This window comes from Schistocerca gregaria, chromosome X, assembly GCF_023897955.1.
Source record: "Schistocerca gregaria isolate iqSchGreg1 chromosome X, iqSchGreg1.2, whole genome shotgun sequence".
Taxonomy (NCBI): domain Eukaryota; kingdom Metazoa; phylum Arthropoda; class Insecta; order Orthoptera; family Acrididae; genus Schistocerca; species Schistocerca gregaria.
In genome coordinates this window covers 753,845,807-753,870,705 of record NC_064931.1, presented here as the reverse complement: position 1 = coordinate 753,870,705, position 24,899 = coordinate 753,845,807, and the positions used below count along the sequence as shown (strand labels likewise).

Below are 24,899 nucleotides of genomic sequence, written 5' to 3'. Positions count from 1 at the left end.
CTGCACGGCGCCAAACACGCATACGACCATCATTGGCACCAAGGCAGAAGCGACTCTCATCGCTGAAGACGACACGTCTCCATTCCTCCCTCCATTCACGCCTGTCGCGACACCACTGGAGGCGGGCTGCACGATGTTGGGGCGTGAGCGGAAGACGGCCTAACGGTGTGCGGGACCGTAGCCCAGCTTCATGGAGACGGTTGCGAATGGTCCTCGCCGATACCCCAGGAGCAACATTGTCCCTAATTTGCTGGGAAGTGGCGGTGCGGTCCCCTACGGCACTGCGTAGGATCCTACGGTCTTGGCGTGCATCCGTGCGTCGCTGCGGTCCGGTCCCAGGTCGACGGGCACGTGCACCTTCCGCCGACCACTGGCGACAACATCGATGTAGTGTGGAGACCTCACGCCCCACGTGTTGAGCAATTCGGCGGTACGTCCACCCGGCCTCCCGCATGCCCACTATACGCCCTCGCTCAAAGTCCGTCAACTGCACATACGGTTCACGTCCACGCTGTCGCGGCATGCTACCAGTGTTAAAGACTGCGATGGAGCTCCGTATGCTACGGCAAACTGGCTGACACTGACGGCGGCGGTGCACAAATGCTGCGCAGCTAGCGCCATTCGACGGCCAACACCGCGGTTCCTGGTGTGTCCGCTGTGCCGTGTGTGTGATCATTGCTTGTACAGCCCTCTCGCAGTGTCCGGAGCAAGTATGGTGGGTCTGACACACCGGTGTCAATGTGTTCTTTTTTCCATTTCCAGGAGTGTATAAATTTTTTTTGTATGCTACTTACGAAATAAATTACATGCCATGTATTTGAGAAGATCAAGAACAAGCTAATTAATAAAAATTATTATCAAGACTTTGGTGCAGTTTAACTGGAATCACTGGACTAGCACAGATATTTAACGTTGTCGAGGGTGTGGAGTATGTCGGACTGGTGTCTACCGCCAATAGTTTAGCTTAACTGTTCTTCCGAGCCCTCTTGAACACCGCGAAATTTCTAACTTGCTTCTTAAGCTGAGCTCTTTTTTGAAAAAAATTATTTTGTGTGAAGTGCAGATTCACAACTTCAGAAGTTCTGTACTGTTGGCGAATGTCACAAAAATATTTGTGAGTTCTGAAGCCTTAGCGCAAGAGATGTGAGTTGTACGTGTTTCTTCTTTGTCATTCTCCGTTTCTCGTGCCTCCTGTAGGTTGTAAACACTTTGGAATATCACGTCGTCAGTCAGTTCTTCTTCAGTAGCTAAATTTCTGTCAATGTCAATCCATTTGTCAACTTCTTCTGTTGAAAATGCAGTCAATTAATCTGTGCAGAATTTAGCATTCGTACAAAGATTCCGCAGCAGGCAGAAGTCAGGGATGTTGGTCTGTAATTTTGCGGGCACGTTCTATTACCTTTCTTATCTATTGGAGTCGTCTGCGGTTTTTTCAAAGCGCTTGGGAGTTTGTGCTGGGCAAGATGTTCACGATAAATGAAAACTAGGTAAGGGGCCAATGCCATAGAGTGCTCTTTGTAAAATCGAACCGGGTTTCCATCCGGACCTGGTGATCTATTTGTTTTCAAATCTTTTAGTTGCTACTCTACGCCAGGTATGTTTATTTCTATGTCGTCCAAACGGGCGTCTGCCGACGGTCAAATGACGATATTTGTTTGTACGGTTATACTGCATAAACGATTTCTTGAACGTAAAATTTAAAACTTCGGCTTTCGCTTTGCTATCTTCAACTGCCACACCAGATTGGTCAACAAGGGACTGAATGGAAGCTTCAGACCCGCTTAGCGATTTTACATACGACCAGAATTTTCTCGGGTTCTCTACCAGATCTTTTGCTAAGGTGTGGCGGTGGTAGTTGTTGTATGTTTCGCGCATTTATCTTTTCACAGTCGCACGAATGTCTACTAACCTTCGCTTGTCGTCGTTTGTGCGTCCCCTTATGAACCTAGAGAGCAACAGCCTGTGCTTCCTCAGCGTCTTCCGAATTTCATTAGTAAACCGTGGTGGATCTTTTCATCCTTTATTTACCTACTAGTCACGTAACTCTCCAGGCGACGATTTTCAACGTGTTAAAACTTTACCCACAATTCCTCTACATCCATCATACTGGAACTAAATGTTGACACTGAGAGTGTCGTCATCATAATCTACACTCCTGGAAATTGAAATAAGAACACATTGAATTCATTGTCCCAGGAAGGGGAAACTTTATTGACACATTCCTGGGGTCAGATACATCACATGATCTCACTGACAGAACCACAGGCACATAGACACAGGCAACAGAGCATGCACAATGTCGGCACTAGTACAGTGTATATCCACCTTTCGCAGCAATGCAGGCTGCTAATCTCCCATGGAGACGATCGTAGAGATGCTGGATGTAGTCCTGTGGAACGGCTTGCCATGCCATTTCCACCTGGCGCCTCAGTTGGACCAGCGTTCGTGCTGGACGTGCAGACCGCGTGAGACGACGATTCATCCAGTCCCAAACATGCTCAATGGGGGACAGATCCAGAGATCTTGCTGGCCAGGGTAGCTGACTTACACCTTCAAGAGCACGTTGGGTGGCACGGGATACATGCGGACGTGCATTGTCCTGTTGGAACAGCAAGTTCCCTTGCTGATCTAGGAATGGTAGAACGATGGGTTCGATGACGGTTTGGATGTACCGTGCACTATTCAGTGTCCCCTCGACGATCACCAGAGGTGTACGGCCAGTGTAGGAGATCGCTCCCCACACCATGATGCCGGGTGTTGGCCCTGTGTGCCTCGGTCGTATGCAGTCCTGATTGTGGCGCTCACCTGCACGGCGCCAAACACGCATACGACCATCATTGACACCAAGGCAGAAGCGACTCTCATCGCTGAAGACGACACGTCTCCATTCGTCCCTCCATTCACGCCTGTCGCGACACCACTGGAGGCAGGCTGCACGATGTTGGGGCGTGAGCGGAAGACGGCCTAACGGTGTGCGGGACCGTAGCCCAGCTTCATGGAGACGGTTGCGAATGGTCCTCGCCGATACCCCAGGAGCAACATTGTCCCTAATTTGCTGGGAAGTGGCGGTGCGGTCTCCTACGGCACTGCGTAGGATCCTACGGTCTTGGCGTACATCCGTGCGTCGCTGCGGTCCGGTCCCAGGTCGACGGGCACGTGCACCTTCCGCCGACCACTGGCGACAACATCGATGTAGTGTGGAGACCTCACGCCCCACGTGTTGAGCAATTCGGCGGTACGTCCACCCGGCCTCCCGCATGCCCACTATACGCCCTCGCTCAAAGTCCGTCAACTGCACATACGGTTCACGTCCACGCTGTCGCGGCATGCTACCAGTGTTAAAGACTGCGATGGAGCTCCGTATGCCACGGCAAACTGGCTGACACTGACGGCAGCGGTGCACAAATGCTGCGCAGCTAGCGCCATTCGACGGCCAACACCGTGGTTCCTGGTGTGTCCGCTGTGCCGTGTGTGTGATCATTGCTTGTACAGCCCTCTCGCAGTGTCCGGAGCAAGTATGATGGGTCTGACACACCGGTGTCAATGTGTTCTTTTTTCCATTTCCAGGAGTGTATATCCGATGGTATTTTGCTGCTAGTGCGAATAATCATCTTTAGTAGAAAGCATTTGCTGTTGATTGTCATATTATCTTTTTGGGTATTCCTCGTAAGTAAGCCGGCCGGGGTGGCCGAGTGGTTCTAGGGGCTACAGTCGCAGGTTCGAATCCTGCCTCAGGCATGGATGTGTGTGATGTCCTTAGGTTAGTTAGGTTTACGTAGTTCTAAGTTCTAGGGGACTGATGACTTCTAAGTCCCATGGTGCTCGGAGCCATTTGAACCAATTTTTGAACCTCACTGTCACACTCAACTTTGACCTCAACAGAGAGAATATTTTTGTCAAAAAAATGTTCAAATATGTGTGAAATCTTATGGGATTTAAGTGCTAAGGTCATCAGCCCCTAAGCTTACATACTACTTAACCTAAATTATCTTATCGATGAACACACACACCCATGCCCGATGGAGGACTCGAACCTCCGCCGGGACCAGCCGCACAGTGCATGAGTGCAGCGCCTTAGACCGAATATTTTTGTCAACTGCAATGAAAACTCCCCACTCCCATGGCCTCTAATGTGTCCATCTGATATATGTTCCGTGACACGCTAAATATCTCTGAGCTTCCCACATCAGGTTTCAGTCAGCTCTCGGTCCCAAGAACTTTCCTGGAGGGCAGTAAATTCTGGAACTTTATTATGAATACTTCGGCAGTTTACTGATAAAATTATGACAGTCGAAGTGTCACCATATTCTGAACGCCATTTGACTTCCCTTACTGTGAATCGACTGGCGAGTGTTCATCATGGCACCTCAAACTACCGCCTAGCCTAAAAAACCCACATGTGCACTCCACAAGTACTCTGCTACCCGATTAGCTGGTTCCTTTGTGTAGCACACCATTAACTTACCAAAGCGAGTCCTACAAATCCCCACACGATAACGCAGGTCCAGACATCTGCAACGAAGACCGTCACAGCGTCTACGAAGCCTTTGCTTGGGACCCTCCACTCGGCTTCGAATCAAAATACCCCAATCAACTCTAGGAAAGATGCTGCAAATTGCGAGCTCTGCTTGCACCCTGCACGTGAGGCCAGCAGTCTTCACCACCTCCGTCAGCCACCTGTACTAACTGAGGATTGTCTCAGAACCTGTGCGGCAGGTGTCGTTGGAGCTGATGTGAGCCACAACTTGCAGACGACTGCACCCTGTGCGCTTGATAGCCACCAGTGAGGCCGTCTCCACATATTGGATGAGGCCCTCTGACAAGCATACTGAGTCCAAATTGTTTTTTTTTTTTTTTTCAGCCGTGAACGCTATCTGCCTCAGGCGCTCCATAACACGCCTAACGTTGCAGCTTCCAATACTCAGTAAACCCCTACCCCCTTGTGCCTGCTCAGGCCTGCTGAAGAAGCGCCCGCCTGTCCACTCACAGGGTGAATGGGTGAGGCCAGGCAGTCAGTCTCCAGATTGGCCCTCCACCTCGAGCGACGCGAACGCATTATCAGCCGCCACTGACCCGGTTGTGAGGGCGGATACACCACATCGTGTGCACTAGGAGGTGCCTCAGAAGCAGAGCTTGTGGACAAAACAAGTGACATCTGAGGTGTTCCATGTGGCTCGTCAGATCTCTGCCACCACTACACCTTACACATTTTCTCTGGTGTTTCGTCAGATATTTTCAATTTCTTTTTTACAATTTGTAGCTGGAGTCAGCCCAAAAAAATAGTGCTCATCACGTCTTCCACGCGACCACCAGCGTCGATGGAAAGCGTTGGTTTGTTTCCTGTTGCGAGTAAAATAATTTTCAAAGCGGAATTTTACAGTCCCATTCGATCGAGCAGTTCCAGGTTAGTCTAGTGCAATATTCGTTTTATCAGTATGCGTTAACAGGGACAGAAAAATTCGAAGAGTAACTAGTACCTAGCAGTGACGGCACTGCCTTGACACACACTGACTGCTACCGCTGAGCATGCAGCGCTACTGAGTCGCTGCTGCATTGCTCTTTATTCTTCGTGTTTTACTGCCTCTGTTAACACATATTGAAAGGAATAGAATAGAATAGAAAATGAATATCGGACTAAGCTAATCTGGACGCGCCCTGTCTAAGAGGCACAATTCCGCTTTGAAAATCATTTTGCTCGTAATGGGAAACAAACCGACGCTTTCTGTAGGCACTTGGCTTCGAATGGAGGACACGATGAGCAATATTTGTTTGGGCTGTCTCCAGCTACTCATTGCAAAAATGAAATTTCAGAATACCAGAGAAACGTCTTTGACGACCCACGGCAGAGACAGCCTGTATATCAACGATTTCCCAGACATTGTTCAACATGGAGAAAAGGTCCTCTATGGTGATGACAGCAACACTGTAGTCACTGATAAAATACCTGAACTCTTATTACGGAAAGCAAACGAAACTCTCAAGGATATTTACGATTGGGCAGTAAGTAATAAATTAACGTTAAACATAAAGTAAACAAACAATATGCACTTCAGCATAAAGAAGAAACAGAATTCTGTCAAATTAAACACAGATGATAAATTTAGAGATTGTGTAACAAGCATAAAGTTTTTAGGTATGAATACTGATTCTCAGTTAACATGGCACGAACACGAAAAGATACTGGCAAAATGAATGTCACCAGCATGTTTTGCCCTTAGGGTTCTACCATTAGTTTGTAACAGTCAATGTTTTGTGGTGACATACTATTCCTATGTGTAATTTATTCATAGCTTTGAGGTTCTTTTCTAGGGATCGTATGCCAAAAAACATGGATACAATATTTAAACTGCAGGAAAACGCCATAAGAAAAATAGCTGCCATGTTCATAGTAAAGAACTGTTTAAAACACTACTAAGTATTTCACTAATAGTTCTATACACAGTCAGGGACAAGAGCTAGTTTGAACTTATATTTACCAAGGAAAAATAAATAAAACACTCAACGCAACGTCCTATTAGAGAATGAAATTGTATAATAAAAGGGCCAAGAAAATGAAAAAAAATTACTGAGATACATTTGTTTAAAAAGGCAGATAAAACGTTCTTCATAAGTGATGTATACTACACAATCAAAGATTACTTAGAAAATTCGGAGCAGTAGTAAATAATAAAAGGCGATAACTACATTAACTTGTCAGATTACAATGTCGTTCTGGTTGTTTTGCGAGAAAAGCCTGTGCCAAGATCTAGAGTACTTTAGAGTAATATTTTATCATTTTCCTAAGTTCAACATTTCACTTAACGTGGGAGGATGGTGACGCAGTTTTTCAAGTGGACACAGGGAAGGTTATGTAGACGGGCGTGGAAAATAATGGCATGTTTCCCGGCCTGGAGTCAGTTTTTTCAGCGGACTGAAGTTATGCAAGGACCAAAAGAGTGAGGCAGTGCAGTTGTTAAGAAGCTGGCCTCGGTTGTCCTGATTTAGATTTTCTGTGGTTTCCCTAAATAATTTTAGGCCTATGAGATTATGGTTCCTTCATCAAGACCACGGACGACCGCCTGTCGTACCCTCATAAAACATACTTATATATTATATGTGCGTGATTATCTTTTGAGTCAATATACGAATAAAGAATTCTGTAGTTTATGGAATTATATAAAACATTTTTCCACCCTTACTGACGGAATTAAAAGAAACTCATATATTACTGCTACAAAAACAGCGTTTTCGTGTCGACGCGAGATATATTGAATATGCACCGATGAACCGAACATACCAGTAATCAGAGATTACAATACATACATCAAGAGCGTCGTTTGACGTGATAGCTCTGAAACATTGAACATGTTTGGATATAGTTGTATTCTGTATGATGTTGTGTTTATCGAGTGGTAATGGTTGTTGTCAATATAAGACGTTATTCGTTGTTTATTTTCTACGTCAGTGCATTTAGTAGGCGCATCAAAAATGTCCTATAGTGAAAAAGAATTCATCTTTTTGGCAGCTACATTCGAAGAGGTAAGATATGATTGTGTATTGTGACAGCTCCTAACATACCGAGCACCAAAGCGAGACAGTTAGCGCTAATACATTAATCCTTCAGTGTTAATCATGAAGGATAACATGTTTCTTCTTTGCCCGAAAGCCTGTCATTGAATATTTGTAGAATGAAATCTCAATTTTATTACCTTCCCTTCGGTATGTTGGTCAAAGTATGACAGTTTGAATTCGCATTCTAAATCGTTTTCCGCGGCACTTGCTTTAAATGGTAGTAAAGACTACGTTGAATATAGACTATGACTAGCGGCATGACTGCAGTGGAAATGATGCAGAACTGTCTGGAAAGAAAGCACAAAGTAAAGAAATAGATTGCAGGCTACAGTTTCCCTTCAGAATGACCAACATAATGCTTTCGTAGTTGATTGATTATCGTAAATTAAGTTGGTGATGCAAATATTATGCAGCTTTCAATTCGGTATTTATAGAGTAGAAGATAGAAGATGTCACATATGTCAGTACTAGAAATAGTCGTTTCTCCATTCAGACGCAAAGAAATCAGCGTTGTGTTTGCGTACTAAACATTTAGTTTTATTTATTGTTTTGATTTATAATACAGCCAACAGATGAATCAGAGAGAAAATTAATTAAAATCTCTCTCTCTCTCTCTCTCTCTCTCTCTCTCTCTCTCTCTCTCTCTCTCTCTCTCTCTCTCTCTGTGTGTGTGTGTGTGTGTGTGTGTGTGTGTGTGTGACACTAACTTTCCTAGAAACAAAGTTTCAAGGTTAGATTATTTCCATCCATCTAATACATGGATTCGTTATAATGTTTGAAGAAAACTGTATTTAGACCTAATTTAATCTTCCAAGAGCTTACTGTTTTGTGTTATTCTTTATCTCTTTTTTTTTCGTACTGTAAATACTGTGGTACCAGATTTCGTGAGTTAATCTTTATTTTAAACGTTCATATATTCTTTGTGTTACATATTATGACACTCTTAGTGTTGTTGTTGTTGTGTTTTCAGAATATGTTAGGTAGAAAATGGACTAATATTGCAACATGTACACAGATAATAAATATTACAGCTAAGCTGTTTAAGTTTACAATATGACATTCCAAAAATGTATGTTGGCTATTAAGCGTGGGTCAGATGTTATTGTCGTGTCCATTGCCTACAACTGTTGTTGTGGTTTTCAGTCTGAAGAATGGCTAGATGCAGATCTTCAAGCTCGCGTGCAAGCCTTTTCGTCTTTGCATAGCTACTGCAACCTACATCCATTTAAACCTGGTAACTGCAGTAGGGCTTTGCTGTTCCTCTACAGTTTTAACCCCCGCTCCCCACACCCCACGCACAGGCACATACATACATATTCATTCCATTACTAAATGTGTTGTTCACTGATGCATCAGCATGTGTCCTATTAACCAATACCTTTCTGTTGTGCCATGAATTTCTTTTCATCCCAATTCAGTTCAGAATCTCTAGATTAGTTATCCACTCTATCTACCATTCTGAATTTCTGCTTCATTTTCATTTCCTTGTACTCCTATAAATGCAGCCTGGTTTCTATGAAAGTATGTTATCTCTACTACCTTCAGAAATTCAAAGTGTATACCAGTGAATGTTGTCAGAAACTTTTTGTAAATGGACATATGCTACAAATGTGTTGGTAGGTTTGCCTTCCTTTACTCCATCTCCTAAGATTAGCTGTAGGATTGGTGTTACCTGATGTGTTCATGCTGTTCTCCATAATAGAAACTCATCTTCCTTGAGGTTGGTTTGTATCAGTCTTTATTTATTTTGTAAATAATTCGTGTCAGTATTAAACTGATGGTTGTGGAATATTCACACCGGTCAACACCTGTCTTCTTTGGAATTTATTACATTCTTCTTGAAGTCTCATGATATTTAATTTGGTGCGTTTAACTTATACAGGTCCCATATGCTTAATTTTCGAAACCTGTTGACAGTTTCTTCACTTTTCAGTTGCAGTTCATAACCAATAATTGATGGCCAGATGCCACATCAGCACCAGGAAATGCAGCTCAAAATCCTGTTTTGAAATACATGTCTTAATATTACATCATCTATGTGGTGGATCCAGGTCAGGTTCTTGTGCATAGAACATACTGTCGTTATTCTTAAATCAAGCATTAACAATGATTAAACTGTGCTCTGTGTAAAATTCTGCCAGGCAGCTTTCCCTTCAATTCCTTTCTCCCAGTCCATCTTCTCATAAAGTGTTTTCTTCTCTTCTTTTTCTTGCCCTCAAATTCTAGTCCCCAATCAGAATTAAAGCTTTGTCTCCGTAACAGTCTGAATAATTTCTTTTATTTCATTACACATTATTTGTCTCTTCTCCGTATGTTGAGGTAGCAGTTACGAGTGTTTTAGCTTTAATAGTGACAACTATTTATTTACAGCTTGTACAAAATAGATATGTGTGTAAAAGTTTTACTGACCTTCAGAGTAGTCACTAGCATTGTGTATAACCCGTTGACAGCAATATTGAACTTGTAGGATGCTCTTACCTGTGCTAGTTGTGTTAACAGTTTGAGCAGCGCGGTCTGTTGCCCAAAGAATTTGTAGCAGTCCTGAAGCGAATGCCGTGAAGTGTTTCCTTCAGATTAGAAATCGAGTTGAACTCATGAGGGCTTAAGTTGGGGGAGTGCAGTAGGTGGTGTAGCACTTAGCAGCACCATCAGTCAAACAAATCAGTAACAGCTTACATCGTACGTGCTTGAGCATTGTCCTGCAAAAAGTGTCATCATTTGTCTCTAAGCTGGTCGTAAGTTGTGTTCCAAAAATGAACAGCATAGAGACAGAAGTGTGTGTATTGGCTACAGTAATGTGTTCACTGTGCTATTCATAGCAGCTCATTCACATTTCACATTCATTATTGGATCTACTCCTTTATTACCCCTGTTCAATTTTTGTTGTTGATAACTATGTACTCACTTGACCAGAAAACCTTTTCTTTCTACCACTGCACTTCACTAATTCCCACTATATCTAATTTCAACCTATCTACTTTTCTTTGTAAATTCTCTGGCCTACTTATCTGATAAAGAGATCTGACATTCAGAATCTTCTATCACATGCACTTATTTCAGCATGAATTATGTTGCTGCTTCATTCCAACTGTTCACTCCATATCTGACTGATTTGTGAATGAATAATTAAAGTAATGAAAGATGATATAGTGCAGTGATTAAGACACTGTCCTCACATTCAAGATGACGAAGTTTTCTCTGTCTGGTTAAGGTTGTTTTTTTATGTAAATTATTTTTCTGGCACATGCCAGTATGGTTCCTTTATCCATTCCAGAGCCGCCCATCTGTCCTATCATTATAAAAGCATACTTACATATTCTGTGTGTATGTATATTTTTAGCTATTGTTTCATTGTGTTATGATGTCAAATCTGGTATCATTGAGAGATGATCCTCAGAAGAAAGAAATATGTAAATCTTTATGAAACCATGTAATTTTCCACTCATCTCTTGCTTCCTAATCATGTGACTGAACCCACTGAAAAAACCTGTCCTACGCACCTCCTCCAGTCCCATCATGCATGTGATCCAGTGTAAGAGGTAGGGTCATATTCGAAGCTCCACGAGTCATTTACCAACTGCTTTGTGTTCACTGTATATAATTCTACATAGGGGTGGCCTCTAACATATTGGACAGAACACATATATAGATACAAATAAAAATGTTTGATATTCAGTACCGAGTTGCTAGGCACATTAGTGTGGTTAAAGAGATGTGACTACCAATAGGTCACTTTTCCCCATCGAACACCAGTTTCTCTGAGCGTTACAGATGGGAGCTTGCTCTGTAACATATACTTTAGTCTCATGATTCTCCTGGGTGTACTCTCTCCCCTTTTTAACCTTCCAATGTGGCCCTCCCCACTTTTCTTTTATGATTATCTTTTATTTTCATCCTTAGTTTTCTCCATTTCCACTTTATTATATTTATTTACTACATTCTGTTTCTTTTACTCTTTTCATTTGTCATTTTACTTTCTCGAATTGAAACTGTCAGTGTTTTCTGATGCACTGTGACCTTCAGTCTCTCTGATGCCATATCCGTCATATTTGTATTCTTTCCACCATACACCTCAGTGGTGTCCCTCAACAAGGGTTCAGTTACGTAATTTTGTGTTCCATAGTAAATTTGTATAATTTCTATTGGAATGCCATAGAATGAGTCACTTTATAAGCTGTGTGCACATGATGTGTTTATACAGCTACATGCTGTTCCTTTACAAACTACTGACTAGCAAAATGGCTTAAATTTAATAAAAATGATCATGTAGACTTTGACACTATTAATGTCAGTCACTATTCACGTTACTAACCAAACATTTAAATTTGACAACAGAGACAAAGGTTTATACCACACATGATACTAGCATTTCGTTAAAAAATTCATGTATAGAACAGCAGGAGTAGCCATAAAAAATATTTTTGTTTGGATTTGTGATACTCAACAGGTGATCGAAGATTTTTATGGCTACTATTAAGTATGTTTTTCAACCAATGACAGCTTCAGTGATGAGTAATTAAGGTTATTTCTTCATATATATTAAGGTTTGATTAGAGTGTTTAATGTCTCCATTACATGCATACAAGATGGCTGTTAGTGAACTCCATGTATTATCCTCGCTTCTCACTCTTATCCAATCAGTGAAACTTTGTGGCAGGTTACCACTGTGGACAGTGCTGTTCATCCCCTGAGCTCTCCAGACTGACCTTGTGGCTAAGCTTAAATTCTCTCTGTAACTTCACAGAAACTCTGCTGGATATGTTGCATAGCACCATCAGAAGCAAGGAATTGAAGTACAGGTCGAGTTATGAACTGTGCGTGGTTAATTTCATGGGTAAAAGTGCAAAAGCTAAGTTGCCAGATTTAACTCCTTGTCCAGAACACAGATGAATCCGTCAAACAATTGAAAGACCAGGATAGAATAACAACAATATGGAAAGGATTGGTTGGTACTTACCACATAGAGCAGGCATTTAGTAACAGACTCTGTGAAAAAGAGTGCTGACAATTTAAGCATTCAGACAGAGTCTTCCTTCCTGAGTAGGAAATACACACACGACCACAGAACCACAACTCGCACACAAATGGCCATTGTCTTCAGGCACTAAGAACCAACAGTGTCTGATATGAACAGCAATCTAGGTGGTTTGGGGAAGAGGTGTGTGAAGGGGGAGGGGTAGTGGGGTAGGTTTGGGGGAAGAAGCTAGTGCTTGCCTGTGGGAGACTGAAGGGATGTTGTGGGAATGGACCCTGTGGGAGACTGAAGGGATGGTGTGGGAATGGACTGGGGCTGCTAGGTGAGGTGTTGGGAGTCTGTAATTGGGGAGGGTGAGGGGTACAGGGAGGCGAAAGAAGTAGAGAAGGCTTAAAGACTGTGTGGGTGCACCGGCAGGATAGAAGGCACATGTAGTACTGGAGTGGGAACACGGAAGGAAATAAGTAGGTGGAGGACAAGGACTAGTGAAGGTTGGGGCCAAGAGGGTCACAGGAATGAAGAATATGTTGTTGGTAGGGTTCCCACAACCTCAGTTCATAAAAGCCGGTTTTGGTGGGAAGAATCCATATGGCACAGGCTGTAACGCAGTCATTAAAGTGAAGCACACCGAGGAGACTCATGAGATGAAGGGATATGGCATAGAGTTTTTACTTTTTTTTTTTTTTTTTTTTTTTTTTTTTTTTTTTAGGAACCCCTCCCTCAAATATTGACTTGAAATTGTTAAGGACATAGAATTTTACATTAGCATCTCTGTCATTGTATACCCCATCTCAGCCTCACTTTTCTGGCTAACCCTTAAAACACTGTATCCTGATATCACTATTAAATCTATATGTTTTGCCCTGTCATTTTAGCAAGGCTTAGAACTGTATTATACTACACTGTTCTCTTTCACTATAGTCCATTAAAATCAGATAGAGCATTAACAGTAGGTAAACATTAAATATTTTCAGCCTGAACACTTTGTGCAAAAATATTACCAAGCAGATTGCTGCTCTAGCAGTGAAATAATTTTTCTAGCTCATTTTTATGGCTTGCCTGACAGTTTTCTGCACAATGAAATGTAGGTTTCTCGTAAATAATTGAAAGTTTCCCAATAGGGATTTTTATATTGTGATAGTTAGAAAGAGATGTCTTCTTCTGTAAAAACTCACAAGTACATTCTCTTAGATCCTGATCTACATAAGAACTGCCTGTTCCAATAATTTTTTACTTCAGTTTCAAGTTCTACACATGTGGCTCCCCCTTTCTTTTTCCATATTGATTGTATATGATGATGATGATGATGCCACCCTATAACCATTTACTCCTCTGTCCCTGTGTTTACATGATATTCGGGCAGGCATGGAATGTTCTTCCCTTCCCCAAATTTCACAAATTGTGTAAACATACTACATACTATGTATTTCAATCTCACAGAGTTCTCATAAAATGATCTAACTGTATTTGTCTGAAAGGTGCTAAATATTTTGTAATCCAGTCAGTTCTTATTGCTTATATGTTTGCCCTTCCATTTCTTTCAGGAGTTCTTTACCTCCCAATTGCAGCAAAATATGAAATGTTTCTTCAGCCAACACCAACCCACTCAAAACTTTGTTAATATGGCTGACAATGTGTGAACATATGGTCAGTCCTGACACTGCAAAATCTCCACAGATTTCCACACTCCTGTGCTGTGTTTTTTTTTCTTTTTCTTTTTTTTTTTTTTTTTTGCTGGCTTTTGGAGTGTGCCCATGCATCCATCACAGAAGTGGACTGTCAGTTATGATGATACCAATGCGAAGACAGTACAACATACAGTCATCAAGTGGAGAAAATCTCTGACCCAGTTGGGAATCTAACTTGGACCCCTTAGGTTAGCAATCGTCTGCACTTACTGCGCAGCTACCGAGGTGTATGTTATGTGTTCTGTTACTTTGACTATACCATCCAGGTCGCCTCCTTTAGTTTTATAGTCAAGTTTGTTAGACTATTTCCTGCTGTGAGCAGCTGATCCTTTTCTTTTCTGCTACCAAAATCTTTGCACAAAGTCCCAATGTTTTCTGTAGCGTGGCTATGATGATCACTTCGATTCGTGATACTTGCGACCTCATATCTTTCACTCAGTGTGTCCTATAGCATCTAGTCTACACTTCTCCCATTACTACTTTGTAGTAGCAAATCTATTTTCTCTCTGCTTGATTTTGCTCTGACACAGCCTCTATGTTATTTTTGTGAGTTGGCTGCATGCCGGTTCATTGCAGGCCTGACAGAGACTCTTTCCCTCTTACTTCAGATACCAAGGTAAACTGGTTGTTAACTACAGTTTCAAATGTGGTTTCTGCATTTCTTTTCTTTTCATTTTTACATGTCACTGTGTCTCATACGCAAGCGTCTCCTGTCACCCCATACTATGAACTGAGCAAGGTGGTGGAGTGGTAGACTCTGGACTTATATAATCTGTGCAATTCAAAATATATACTTTCTAATTTGCGTAAGGGTACTAATGGTTCCATGGGAGAAACCCATCATATACTTTGTAGGGCTCCCTAATACAGTCATTCCTGTGAAATATCAACCTACAAGACACGTGTTATTCCAGACTGAATAACATGTAACATGTTCATGATACATGGTGGTAGTTGCACAATAACCAACTGCAATATAGAAGAAAACAACATGCACTTAATAAAGACAGTACTTACCTTCCAACGAGCTGAACAGTGTGGTGTAATTGATACTTGTTGACAGGTGGAAGTCAACACTGCCCGGATAGTTGCTTAAAGCAGGTTTTACCTTGCATAAAACATGAAATTAATGGAATCTGGACACTACAATCTTCAAAACAATAATATAAAACAGAAACTACTAGGAAAATTAAGAAAAAAATTGCAGCTGATCAGAATAACATGTAGGATCCCTGAACAACTGCTGATGATGTCACTTAAGAGATATGGAGTGATCTTCCTCCCCTCTCCCATCTTCTTGCCTGTTTTTTGTTTTCTTAGCTGAAGAATGAATGTGTGGTTTCGAAAGCTAGAAGTACTGTTTTATTTATTTATCTGTGTTTCTATCCACTGTACTGAGAGTTGTGCCTCATAAACAGTAAAGAAATGACCATGCTGCTTGTCTCTTCATAATTTAAAAGAATTCAGAATGAAGTTTCTTCGTATATATATATTCATTTACCATCTACGAAGGCTGAAGGAAAATGGCATTCTAATCATCACATTGAAGAACTGTCTTGAAAGCAGCTAGCTGTTTTTTAGAACATTCCATCAGTATTACCTTTGTCAATTACGCCATTTCCATTAGTAATTGTGTGCAGACAAAACATAGGAGTACTGAATTAAATTTGAAAGTAAGAGGAACTGTTGTATGATCTGTGCGTACCTGAGCTTGCTATGAATACTTTCTGGAAGGAACAGACATCCTAGGTCTTGATAAGTACACTGATTTATTTATACAATGAGCCTTTTTCCCCACAGCTTCACTCACTAAAACACACACACACACACACACACACACACACACACACACACACACACACTCTAGAACTGGTCACCAGTTAATCACCCCTGCTGCATGGACTTAGTATTTTCAAGTGGGACACCCCCACCCCCCTCCAATGTTATTGACTGCTTGGATTCTGTGCCAAAAGATACATGCAGATTATTCAAACTATTGTTTCCCATTCGTGCTGATGGTACTGTAATTGACAAGTATCAAGTGTGCCTATTTTTGCAATTAAGAACTGACACATTTAATTGTACATTTCATTTACAATGTAACAGTAAACAACTGTTCTCATGGTTAATATTAGTGTTCAAATGTTACTTGAGTGTTGTAAATGTGTTTGCACAGTACAAATAATATGACTAGACATTGACATTTATTGCAAATAAACTACCTGTACGGTAATATAGCTCTCTGTTCCATTCGGGGTAGGTTGTGGTGAGTCACCCTCGAACCCATCTACATCTACATTTACATCCATACTCGGCGAGCCACCTGACGGTGTGTGGCGGAGGGTACCCTGAGTACCTCTATCGGTTCTCCCTTCTATTCCAGTCTCGTATTGTACGTGGAAAGAAGGATTGTCGGTATGCTTCTGTGTGGGCTCTAATCTCTCTGATTTTATCCTCATGGTCTCTTCGCGAGACATACGTAGGAGGGAGCAATATACTGCTTGACTCTTCGGTGAAGGTATGTTCTCGAAACTTTAACAAAAGCCCGTTCCGAGCTACTGAGCGTCTCTCCTGCAGAGTCTTCCACTGGAGTTTATCTATCATCTCCGTAACGCTTTCGCGATTACTAAATGATCCTGTAACGAAGCGTGCTGCTCTCCGTTGGATATTCTCTATCTCTTCTATCAACCCAATCTGGTGCGGATCCCACACTGCTGAGCAGTATTCAAGCAGTGGGCGAACAAGCGTACTGTAACCTACTTCCTTCGTTGTCGGATTGCATTTCCTTAGGATTCTTCCAATGAATCTCAGTCTGGCATCTGCTTTACCGACGATCAACTTTATATGATCATTCCATTTTAAATCACTCCTAATGCGTACTCCCAGATAATTTATGGAATTAACTGCTTCCAGTTGCTGACCCATCATCAGGGTGACTGGTTTCAGTGTGTATTTTCATCCAGCTGCCTTAACTCACGTGCTGGCTGTTACGTGGAATACAAACCACATCCATTGTAATAAGGTAAAATGCCCATCAAGTTATAGTGACAGACATTGCCCATGGATACTTTCCAAAATCAAACATCCTAATGGTGAGAGGCAAGGGGACTCACCAGTACCAAGCAGCCTGATTGGGAGAGACTAGGGGCTCACCAAAATCAAGTATCCCGATGGATACAGAAAACTATTACATCCATGTCATCATCCCTTGATTGTGCTAAATGTGGTTTTGAACCAGATATTGGAATAGCTAAACCTATTGTACTGTACAGTCATATTTTGTACAGTGAAATTTGCAATGCTGAAGGAAATGTTGAGCATAAATATCAACTGTTAGAATACAACTGTTTACATCTACATCATGAACAATGTGTAGAATTAAAGGCGTCAGTTACTAATTTCAAAAACAAGCACCCTTGATATTTGTCAACTACAGTGTCATCTACAAGGAATGGAAAACAATTTTTTGAGTGAACCATACTTGTTTTTTCGCATGGAATCCAAATATACAAGAAGCAGTTCTCACACGAATATACAGAGTTGACCCCACTTATGGAAAAAGTGTGGTTAGGAGGTGGCCAGGTGTAACACAGACAGATGTCCCCTTTACTAATATTAACTTTTCATGTAGAACTTTTTTTTTTCCATACAACACATTGTTTTCGAAATATTTAGTCCCCCCCTCCCGTGCTTGAGCCATCAATCTTCTGACTGATCTGATGCAACCCGCCACGAATTCCTCTCCTGTTCCATCCTATTCATCTGAGAGTAGTGCTTGCAACCTACATCCTCAATTATTTGCTGGATGTATTCCAATCTCTGTCTTCCTGTACAGTTTTTGCCCTCTACAGCTCCCTCTACTGTCATGGAAGTCATTCCCTGATGTCTTAACATGTGTCCTATCATCCTGTCCCTTCCTCTTGTCAGTATTTTCCACATATTCCTTTCCTCTCTAGTTCTGCACAGAGCCCCTCATTCTTTACCTTATCAGTCCATCTAATTTTCAATATTCGTCTGTAGCACCACATCTCATATGCTTTGATTATCTTCTGTTCTGGTCTTTCCACAGTCCATGTTTCATTACCACAGGATGCTGTGCTCTATACATATTTTCCGAGAAATTTCTTCCACAAATTAAGACCTATGTTTGATACAAGTAGACTTCTCTGTGCCAGGAATGCTCTTTTTGCCATTGCTAGTCTGATTTTCATGCCCTCCTTGCACCATCCATCATCAGTTATTTTGCTACCTAGGTAGTAGAATTCCTTAACTTTATTTAATTTGTGACCATCAAGCCTGATGTTACATTTCTTGTTGCTTTCATTTCTGCTACTTCTCATTAGTTTCATCTTTCTTTGATTTACTCTCAGTCCATATACTGCACTCATTAGACTGTTCATTCCATTTAGTAGATGATATAATTCTTCTTCACTTTCACTCAGGATAGCAATGTCATCAGCGAATCATATCATTCATATCCTTTCACCCTGAATTTTAATTCTATTCTTCAACCTTTCTTTTATTTCCTTCAGTGCATCTCCGATGTGAGATGGAACAGTAGCGGTGCAAGACTACATTCCTGTCTTACAACGTTTTTAAACCAAGTGTTTCATACTTGATCATCCATTCTTATTATTCCCTCTTGGCTCTCGTACATAATTACTGCATTGAAATTTGACCTTTCTCCGAATCTACTAGTTTATCCATGGTTTGAAATAGTGTAGCATCTGAGGTGTCATTAATATACGTCAAATTTTCTCCAGGAGCGATGCTGAATGATGCATCTGGCCACATGAATATCTGTAACCTTGATGACTCCCGTGACTATCACTGGTAAGCTGAAACAATCCCCTACTATTTCACAATTTGTCCTGTTGATTAGCAAACTACTGTCCCGTAATTCCATCTCCATAGTTGCTGTCCAATTCCCATTCTCATAACAATTGGCTGATATCCTCTCCATAGCGAATACTGAACACAACCAATGCCTCCGAACTTGCTGAAAATGTAGCACAGGCTTCACTATTATTCTCCGACACTCCGAAGCTTCTGTTTCTGCCCTAAATAACTGGATCTCACAGGACCCCTTGCCCTTTGAGAACAACCCGTGATGAACAAATGGAAACTGACTCCATTAGACATCTACTCAACTCTAAACTCGACATAGTAGCATGAGTCTCCCCTCCTTAGAAATTAATAAACCTCCTGTGTCCTGAACTGTACGCCCTTCCCCATGCACTCCCATCTGACCGGATAAGGATGCACTGTGTAACAGTGATACTGTCTCCCCACACTAGTTACTGGAAATCTAATCTCTATATACATCTTAACTACATCCGTTGTTACCTTAATCTTAGACATATGATAAGAAAAACTGATGCACTCGCTTCAATTATTGGCACTACGTGCTCTACCCCCTCTGGAAACTCTCCCTCTGCCTGCTTCAGACTCTGTCTGAATTTTTCTGGTGACATCAACGTCACACCCACCTGCCCGTGCAATGCGTGATGTACTGCCTCTTGCAATTCATCCATCCTCACTCGTGCATCACCAATGCTGTTAACCAGTGCCCACAGCAGTTTAGCCATTTCGAGCTTCCTTTCCACTACATGCAATCGTGCTTGTACCTGTTCCAGATCCGTATTCAATAATTTCTGTGTTTTTTCTATATATGCTCGTAACCCTGTAGCCATCCCACGCACTACGTGTGTCACATTCAACAACTCTGTACCTAATCCCCGTATCTCTGTTGTGTGTATATCCACTAACTTCCCTATGCTTTCCTCCCTGTCGTGAATAACTGTTAAAGAATTGTTCAAACCCTCAATATCATCTCTATCCGCTGTTTCAAAAATTGTTTTCAGCAACTTCCTACCTGCATTCAACCAATCCCTCTTTATTCTCTTTGTCCTCCCTGGAATCATGCTCACGACTTGGCGCAGTTGTTCCCTCATTTCCTTACATGACCTATCCAAAGCAAAGCCTCATACTCTTCTTGCACGTCCCGTAATATTCCGTTCTTAGATGCAACCATTTCCACACTCTATACCAACTCGTGTAGCTGCCGCATCTCATTCCTTACCTGCAGGATGTTGAGTGCCAGCCGAAGCGTCCACTTGTGACTTGTGAGGACCACATTCGGTTGTTTCCCGAACAACACCCCACTTTGCAACTGCATATCCTGTACCTGGCCAGCTTGTGTCAGCTGCCAGAGGACTACGCCCCATAATATCCACTTGTACCCGATCCTACATCACCTACAGAATGGAGAGAGAAGGAAAAAACTCCCATCACTACCCCTTGATACCAATAAAATAACCCTAGTCCGCTCACAAAAATAACACACACATGACAATTACTGCTAACTACACATCCCTCGAACGCAACTTATACTTTACCCGGTTTACTGTCTGCTTCCGGTGCTTCTTTTCGCTTTTTGAGAAGGAGAAGTACATATACACAGATCTATTACCCCCCTGGAACTGCTTAACTCTACTAACGTGAACCACCGTTGTCTTGGTAGGCAATTGTAATTTTACATTAACAGGTGATGTCGTTTCCACTACCTGGTATGGTCCCTGAAACTTGTTTGTGAACTTTTTGGTTCTCCCTTTTGGAACATACGGATTAGCTAGTAACACCCATTGGCCTACTCCGTACTGTGGCAACTTCCTTGTTGTACCTCACATCCATTCTTGTCGTTCCAACACTTTTGTGTTAGCTTGTCTAACTCTCTGCCATACTTCCTTAATGGTTTTCGCAAATTGCCTTACATGCACGCCCTCCATTCGCAGCCTTGGACGAAGCATGTCAAAAGGTGATGGCATCTTCCGCCCATACACCACTTCGTATGGTGACAGTCCTGTCGACATATGTACCTTACTATTATATATACTGGTTACAAATTGCAAGTACACATCCCAGTCGGTGTGTTGACTATGTACATAGTGACTCAACATCTTAGTGATCGTGCGATGCACACTTTCCGTTCGTCTGTTTGCTGGTGGATGGAATGGACTAGTCCGTAGTTTCTTTACCTTCAGTAACTTACACAGTTGCTTCATCAGATCAGATGTGAAATTAGTACCTTGATTCGAGATTAAGGATTGAGGTATTCCATACCTGAGTAACCAATTATTAACTAAAGCTTGTGCCACCGTACTTGCTTTCTGATCTGGTAATGCGATCATGACTAAATACCTAGAAAAGTGGCCAATCACTGTTAACACATACTTATTCCCTGCTGCACTCCTATTAAATGGGCCTAATACGTCAATTCCGATTTGTTGGAAAGGTCTGTCTGCCTCTGGTAATCTTTCAAGCTGAATCTTTTGATGGCTCAAGTCCGCACACCGTGCGCATGGCACACAATTCCTGACATACTCGTCCACGTCTTGACGTCGTGTCCTCTACCAAAACTTCTCTGCTATCCGCCTATCCGTAGGTCTTCTCCCACCATGTCGAGAAAGAAAATGGTCATGCGTCTGTTGCCAAACTTCAGATCTTAACGCTGCTGGTACAACGATGCACGGGCCACATTTCGTCGACCTGCAAAGTATCCCGTCTTTTACTAGGAACTGTGGTTGCTTTCTGAACAATTGGCAATCACTATCCACGGCTTGTGTCCTTTGTCACTCATCTTCAGTCACCTCTGTTACTTGTAATACTGCCACTTTCCTGCTCAATGCGTCACCATTGGCATGTTTCACACCTGTCTTGTGTATCACCTCATAATTGAACTCACTGAGTTTCAGCGCCCATCTCACCATCCTACTCGCTGGGTCTTTCAGACCTAATAACCATTTCAGAGCTGAATGATCTGTCACAACCTTCTACCATACAGATAACATCGAAAGTACGAAATCCCACATATTACCGCTAACAATTCCATCTTCGTCGTGGAGTAATTTTGTTCCGCCTTGTTAAGTTGACGAGACGCGAATGCCATCGGATGTTCTTTGCCATCAATTTCTTGCCCAAGTACAACCCCAAGAGCGTGATTAGATGCATCACTTAGTAGTATAAACTCCTTCGAAAAGGCTGGAAACTTCAGAACTGGATCTGATGTCAGTATCCATTTCAACTCTTGAAATGCTTTCTCGCACTCGTGATGTCCACTGGAAGGTAACACCTTTTCTTAGCAACTTAATAAGTGGCTTCGCTATATCTGCGAACCCCTGTGCGAATTTTTGATAATAGCTCGCAGCACCAACACACGATTGCAGTTTAACCGTTTGCGGAACCGGAAAATCTCGTACTGCGGAGGAGAGACGAGGATCTGTCCATACTCCATCCTGACTGATAACATGCCCGAGATAATTTACTTGTGCCAAAATGGCATTTGTCCAAACGTAATGTTTGTTAGCCGTGCTGCCTCTAATCTTTTAAACACCTCCTCTAACTGTTCCACATGCTGCTCTGTATCTCTTGAAAAAACTATAATGTCATCCATATACACCATGCATTTTTTCAGTTTCAACCCGCGAAGGACTCCATGCAACAACCTCTGAAATGTTGCTGGAGCATTTTTTAGTCCACACGGCATTCTTTTATACTCGAAGTGACCACAATGCGCTGTAAATACTGTGTTTGGCCTGTCCTCCGGACATACTTCAATCTGGTGATAACCACTTTGCAAATCCATAGTGGAGGAAAATTTACACTGCTCTAGGTTGTCTAACGTTTCTGTGATATTTGGAATTGGATATACGTCCGCCACTGTCCGTTCATTCAAATGTCTTAATTGCTACAAAAGCGAAATTTTTTTGACCCGTCCGGTGTCTTCTTCGGAACTAGGACCACACTACTAGATCAAGGACTATTACTGTGCTGGATTATCCCATCTTCCATTTGTTGCTCTATTAATCGCTCTACTACTGGTTGTAATTGTTTTGGTAGTCTGTATGGCTTACGATACACCGGAGCGTGATTCCCTGTCGGAATACGATGCTGTGTTATTGGTGTAGCAGGTAACATACCCTGTGCTTCAAACAATGCTTTATGCTTTAGTAATAATGCTTCCATACCCGAACGATCATTTCCTCTCAAATGATTTACCTTGTCATGAAGTGCAGATGTGCTGATCGTTTGCTTTACATCATAGTCTAGCCTCGAACTATCGATGTCCTCTTCATCCATAACTCTACTGTGGCTATTACTAATCCCTTTGGCAGATCGACATCATCCTGCCCGAAGTTATCTAAACTCACCGGAACCATAAACTGCCCGTTTATGTCCGTTACCCGTGATACACTCCTACGAATAAAGCAATGCTTTTCATCTAAAACCATCAGCCGCTGGGAAGCCGCCAGTCGCGATGTCCGCGAGGTCCCGTCATGGACGGACCACGCACCGTGGGGCCGGGTTGCCGTGAAGTCCAGGCGTCAGTCCCCGGCGGTGCCTGTAACAAAGACCGTGCTGCAGCTGGTCTTGCTGAAAATTCTCGCTGTAGTTAGTCAGCCATGTTGCCGACCGAACTCGGGCCGACCTCCAGAGCTGACGTTGACATCTGGTGGTGAACGGATGACTCCTGCGAGCTGGAACAGACTTCCGGAATCGTCACCTACGAAGATTGAACATTTGGACATGGACCACGTCCGTCCTCAGATCCAAACTGCTTCCTAATGTCTTCTGTCGGTTGCTGCCTGCGCTCCACTATTTATATCCGGCAGGAGGACGTTTTTTACCCTCCGTGGTAGCTTTTTGTTATTACTACTGCAGTTTATTGCAGCGTAACTTAGCGTGCTGGTGTCACTTCCCCTTACTCAGCACTCTCCAGGCTTCGCTCGGCACTTGGTCTGTGTGCGTCCTTGTGTCAGTCTGTTGGTAGACTGCTGCTGTCAGCAATGCTATCTGTGCCTGCCTACTTCACAACGCCTCAGTCACTGGCGTGCCTCTGTTTTGCTATTCTCCACTGCATGAAGCAACGCTTACTACATGTGGCGGCAACATTACATTGTTGAATGCTGTTTCCAAGTCAACAGATTTAGTTATCTCAAGTTAAAACAAATGCCCTGCATATTGTACATATCTCCTAACCCCCCTACCTCTCTGTCATGTCATCCTCCCATCACTATTTGCCCATTTTCCATGACTCTCTCCTTGACCATATCTTCCTCCCACCTCCCTCTGTCCACATCCTCCTCCCCCTGTCTTTGTCCATATACTCCTCCACCTCTTCCTTTTCCACGTGGCCACTACTCCCCAACACCTTCTATCTGCCTCCTGCATTTCCCCCTCCTTCCATCTCTCTGTGCCCATCTCCTCTTCCCCTCTCTATCTGTCCATCTTCTCCTCCCCTCTCTATCTGTCCATCTTCTCCTCCCCACTCTCTTTGTTCATCTCTTCATCCCCTCTGTCTCTGTCCATCACCTCCCCCCCTCACTTCCTGTCTTTCTCCTCCTGCCACATTTCTCTGTCCACCTCGTTGTTCCCCGATCTCTCATTATCCATCTTCCTCACCGCCCTCTGCTTAGCTGTGCCCATCTGCACCTGTGAATCCTGCAAGGCATCCTGATATACCCGCACAGTACCCTCCTTCCCATTCTCTCTGTTCATCCCCCCTCTCTTTCTTTACATCTCCCCTACCCCATTTCTCTCTCCACCTCATTCTCCACCCTCTCTGTTCACCTCATCCTGCACACTTTCTGACTATCCATCTCCTCTTGCTCTCTCTTTCTCTGTTC

General features: G+C 42.7%; 1 protein-coding gene across 1 annotated transcript in view; it reads left to right on the top strand.

The window, feature by feature from the left end:
* Nucleotides 1-7,284: 7,284 nt before the first annotated feature.
* Nucleotides 7,285-24,899, top strand: part of LOC126298194 (protein zyg-11 homolog B-like) — a 224,423-nt gene continuing 206,808 nt past the window's right edge. Inside the window, exon 1 of the mRNA XM_049989502.1 lies at nt 7,285-7,518. The gene's annotated coding sequence lies outside the window, so the exon portion shown is untranslated. The remainder of the gene's footprint in view (nt 7,519-24,899) is intronic.